This window comes from Triticum dicoccoides, chromosome 4A (genome assembly GCF_002162155.2).
Source record: "Triticum dicoccoides isolate Atlit2015 ecotype Zavitan chromosome 4A, WEW_v2.0, whole genome shotgun sequence".
Taxonomy (NCBI): Eukaryota; Viridiplantae; Streptophyta; class Magnoliopsida; order Poales; family Poaceae; genus Triticum; species Triticum dicoccoides.
The window spans coordinates 707,524,464-707,530,085 of NC_041386.1; positions in this window are offsets into that span (position 1 = coordinate 707,524,464).

Here is a 5,622-nt window from a genome sequence, read left to right on the forward strand (position 1 = left end):
AGACCACCAGAATCTCTGGCGGATGTCTTGATACATCTTCGTACTACCAGGATGGATACAAAGAGGCGTATCATGAGCTTCTTTCATAACCTCCTGGGTCATATTCAGGTTTTCCTTCTTACACGGCACCACTAGGCGGCCTTTGAAGTACAAGGCGCCATCATCGGCAATAGTGAAGGATGAGGGACTTCCTTCTTTGAGGTCTTGCTTAATCTTGTAGACTTCAGAGTCAAATCCCTGCATTGTCTTTATGGTGCCCACGAGATCGGGTTCAACAGCCAGGGTATAGAGAGAACCCTGGGAAACAACACGGAGATTCAGCTTGCGGAACTCCGGAGGAGGGGGAGCGAGTGCACCCGGAGGAACAATATGGAGGTTTAGCTTTCTGAATTCTTCAACAAGTGAGGGCTGAACTTTGTGAACCTGGAGGTGGTTGCAGTAAGACTTGCGGCTCAAGGCATCAGCCATTACATTAGCCTTGCCTGGTGTATAGGAAATACCCAAATCAAAATCTGCAACAGTCTCCATCCATCTCTGCTGACGGAGGTTCAGGTCTGGCTGAGTAAACAGATACTTCAGACTTTGGTGGTCAGTGAAGATCTCGCAACGATTACCGAGAAGGTAATGTCGCCACTGTTTTAGTGAATGGATAACAGCAGCAAGCTCGAGGTCGTGAACTGGGTAGTTCTCTTCGTGAGGGCGCAATTGCCGAGAGGCATAAGCAACCACTTTGCGCTCTTGCATTAGGACACAGCCTAGTCCTTGACGGGAAGCGTCGCAGTAAATGACGAAGTCCTTCTTAGTATCAGGAGGAGCTAGTACTGGGGCAGAAGTTAACTTGTCCTTGAGTGCTTGGAAACTTTCCTGACATTTATCTGTCCATTGGAACTTGACGCCCTTATGCAACAGGTTAGTCAGAGGCCTGGCAATCTTGGAGAAGTTCTCGACGAATCGACGACAGTAGCTGGCGAGACCGAGAAAACTTCTGACTTGCTTAACGTTCTTCGGAGGAGTCCAATCGAGAATAGCCTGAACTCGTTCAGGGTTGACGGCAATACCATCCTTAGAGATGACATGCCCGAGATAGGTTACTTCGGGAAGCCAGAATTCACATTTGGAGAACTTGGCATAAAGTTGATGCTCTCGTAGCTTTTCCAGCACGAGGCGAAGATGTTCAGCATGTTCCTCTTCGTTCTTGGAAAATACCAGAATATCATCCAGATAAACCACAACGAACTTGTCGAGGTAATCCATGAATATATAGTTCATCAGGCGAGAGAAGGTGGCTGGAGCATTGGTTAAGCCGAAAGACATGACGGTGTACTCGTATGAACCATAACGAGTCACAAATGCGGTCTTGGGGATATCCTCCTTACGAACACGGATCTGGTGGTAACCCAACCTCAAGTCGAGTTTAGAGAACACTGATGATCCAGCTAATTGATCATACAGATCATTGATCCGAGGAAGAGGATACTTATTCTGAATGGTAGCTTGATTTATAGGACGGTAGTCTTGGACCAATCGATTTGTCCCATCTTTCTTCTTGACAAAGAGAGAAGGTGCTCCCCAAGGAGAGCAACTTGGGCGGATGAAACCACTTTGAAGAGATTTATCGATTTCCTCCTTAAGCTCAAGGAGTTCATGCGGCGGCATCTTATAGGGTCGCTTGGCTATAGGAGTGGTGCCCGGTTTCAAGTCGATGACGAATTCGACAGCTCTAGCAGGGGGAATCCCTGGGAGTTCTTCAGGAAAGACGTCTAGGAATTCACGCACGACGGGAATGTTTTCAATGCCCTTGAGTGGTGTAACGTTCAAGGCGTTTAAGGCATAAAGCCTGGCCTCGGCATTCCGAACCAGATGAGCATCATAGCTAATTATTTCATCAGAAGGGTGTAGCAGATGGACGGTCTTAGTGGCGCAAACGATAGAAGCGGTATGCGCCTTTAACCAATCCATTCCCAGAATGAGGTCGATGTTAGACGATTTCAGTATAATGGGCGAGGCACGAAACTCCAACCCTTCGATTTCCACAGGGACGTCAATGCCAACCATGGAGGTCTGACATTGTCCCGCGGGGGTTTTTACCACTACCGAAGTGTTCATCTGCTCAAATTTAACATCGTGCTTGTATGCAAATTCTTCTGACATGAATGAATGCGATGCACCTGTATCAAATAAAACAGATGCTAGTACTGAATTTACGAGGAGTGTACCCATCACAGTAGCAGGCTGGTCTTGAGCTTCATTCAGATCAATGTGGTTGGCATGAACACGGCCATAAGACTTGGCATTGTTGTTGCGGGCCTGGTTGTTCCCACGACCAGCTGCTGGAAGGGCCAGTTGATTCTGTTTCTGGTTGCATTCCCTAGCACGGTGCCCTGGTTGTCCGCACCTGAAACACAACCCATTCTCGGGGGTAGGAACAGGAGCTTGGGGTGGTGGAGCTGGAAGCCTCGGCTGCCTGGTTGGAGCAGCCGGCAGACGAGGTGCAGCATAAGACTGCCTTGGGGCAGGTGCAGTTAGACGGTACATGCTGTTCGGGATCCATATCTTACGCTTCTGCGAGGGCGGGCCCGAAGATGAGCCCGTGTCACGGTTGCGCCTTTGAGAGCTCTGGTGTTCTTGCAGACCAGTCTCGACATTGATGGCCTTGTTCACCAAGGTGGCGAAATCGGCAAAGTCATGCACTAGAAGTGTGAGCTTGATGTCAGCTTGAAGGCCTTCACGGAACTTCTCCTGTCTGCGAGCATCAGTTGCAATGTCTTCTTCAGCATAGCGGGATAAGTCCAGAAACTCCCGCTGATAAGCTTCAACAGTCTTGTTGCCTTGGGTGAGGTTGCGAAACTCACGCTTCTTCTTGTCCATGATTCCCTGAGGAATGAAGCGGGCACGGAAGGCAGCCTGAAAGTCTGGCCAGGAGATGATTGTCCCAACTGGCAGAGTACGCCTATGGCTGTCCCACCATTGAGCTGCGGGTCCCTTCAGGAAGAAGGAAGCAAAAGTGACATAGCTGGCAGGGGCTACATCAGCAGACTCCATCTCATAGGTGATGTCACGGAGCCAGTCATCAGCATCCAGCGGCTGGGTTGAGCTGCGGTACACACTTGGGTTGAGGCATATGAAATCCTGCAGAGTTGTTGTGTTTGGATGCTGGTTCATATTGGGGCGAGGAAACTGAGCCATCATGTTTTCCATGAACTGGCGATTCATCTCAAGCTGTTGGATCATACCAGCCATGTACTCAGGCGGTGGTGGGAAGTTGCCACCACGACCACGACCAGCTGGTCTAACCATCCTGCTAATATACAACAGGGGTAGTTCAGTATTGAGAAATTTGCTTAGACAAGAGTCATTCATGATGAAACATGCATAATGAAAGGAGCACGACAGACACCACATAGATAATCGGCATAACTTACAAAAGGGGTCGGACATAGAGTTCAGTACACAGAGTTCCGTACATAGACTAAGTCATCATAGGCGGCACGCAGGCTCGCGAGTGCATCTAAGACTAATGAACAAGACTACATCAGTCCCAGGAGGTACTGTGAAGGTAGCTGTAACCTGACAGCTGGTAGTGAGGCAACGGATAGTCCTCCACGTCAGTGGCCTGGGGGCCGCGGATACTCTGGTGTAGAACCCGACGCTCAGGTGGCAGAAGAGGACCAAGTGCGGGAGAGTAGCCTCCCACCTCTGGCCATCCGACACCGTGGGGCATCACGGTCCTGGCTGGGTAGATCGCAGAACGCGGCAGCTGTCCAGACCGGACAAAGGGGTGCAGCCGCGTCAGAGCCCTGTAAAGGTGCTGACGAGTGGTGTACAACTCGTGGCGAAGAGCTCTGTTAGCTCGGTCCAGCCCATCAGCATGCAGAACCAGGCGCTGATGGTGGAAAGGCTCTCGGGTGACGGTGGAGTAGGCGGCAGTGTAGTATCCCTCCGCACCAACGTCAGATGCGATGGGAATGTGCCTGAAAGGGGAAGTGTCCAATGCCTGATACTCTCCACGAAGACGTGTCAGAGCAGCATGAGCCGCATCGTGGACTGCCATCTCGATGGTCACTCCAACACCATGAGCGGTGTGCAGCACGGTAGTGGACTCATACTCCCGAGAGTAGAGGTGGACGATGGCACGGTACTGCTCCTGGTTAAAGTCCTGGTACTCCTCGTAGACGGTGTACTCAGGGTGCCAGCGATAACCCAGATAGGTCATCATATCAGCTAGCACAGCAGGTGATCCTGAGGCACCAATGGCCGCAGTGTGGCGCACGACCTGCCTCGCGGGTTCCATCTGAAAACAAAGATGTTTCAATGGAGTCAAATGACAACACGGGCACTATTCAAAATGCTATCCTGCAAAATAACTATGGCTTATCCAACTTTGGGGTGAACGTGGTAACGGGATCCTAAAGTCAGAGTTAGTAATTTCGTTTAACCCGAGTAGAAAAGAGTTCAGAGTCCCAGAGTAAAGGTTGAGGAGTAAAAGATCCTAGTACCACCCAATGGCGACGTGGGCCCGTAGGGCTCACAGCCATGTTAGTAAAGGTTTTGTAGTGACTAGACTCGACTTCGGCCAAGGAGTGTGGAAGGGGGATTCCTACAGGCAGTCGGCTCTGATACCAACTTGTGACGCCCCCGATTCAATCGTACACTAATCATGCACGCAAATGTGTACGATCAAGATCAGGGACTCACGGGAAGATATCACAACACAACTCTACAAATAAAAATAAGTCATACAAGCATCATAATACAAGCCAGGGGCCTCGAGGGCTCGAATACAAGTGCTCGATCATAGACGAGTCAGCGGAAGCAACAATATCAGAGTACAGACATAAGTTAAACAAGTTGCCTTAAGAAGGCTAGCACAAACTGGGATACAGATCGAAAGAGGCGTAGGCCTCCTGCCTGGGATCCTCCTAAACTACTCCAGGTCGTCGTCAGCGGGCAACACATAGTAGTAGGCACCTCCGGTGTAGTAGGGGTCGTCGTCGACGGTGGCGTCTGGCTCCTGGACTCCAGCATCTGGTTGCGACAACCAGAAAGGAAGGAAAAGGGGAAAAAAGGGGGGAGAAAGCAACCGTGAGTACTCATCCAAAGTACTCGCAAGCAAGGAACTACACTACATATGCATGGGTATATGTGTAAAGGGCCATATCGGTGGACTGAACTGCAGAATGCCAGAATAAGAGGGGGATAGCTAGTCTTATCGAAGACTACGCTTCTGGTCACCTTCGTCTTGCAACAGGCAGAAGAGGGTAGGTCGAAGTCCTCCAAGTAGCATCTCCAAGTAGCATCTCATAGCATAATCCTACCCGGCGATCCCCTCCTCATAACCCTGAGGTAGAGCGACCACCGGTTGTATCTGGCACTTGGAAGGGTGTGTTTTATTAAGTATCCGGTTCTAGTTGTCATAAGGTCAAGGTACAACTCCAAGTCGTCCTGTTACCGAAGATCACGGCTATTCGAATAGATTAACTTCCCTGCAGGGGTGCACCACATAACCCAACACGCTCGATCCCATTTGGCCGGACACACTTTCCTGGGTCATGCCCGGCCTCGGAAGATCAACACGTCGCAGCCCCACCTAGGCTCAACAGAGAGGCCAGCACGCCGGTCTAA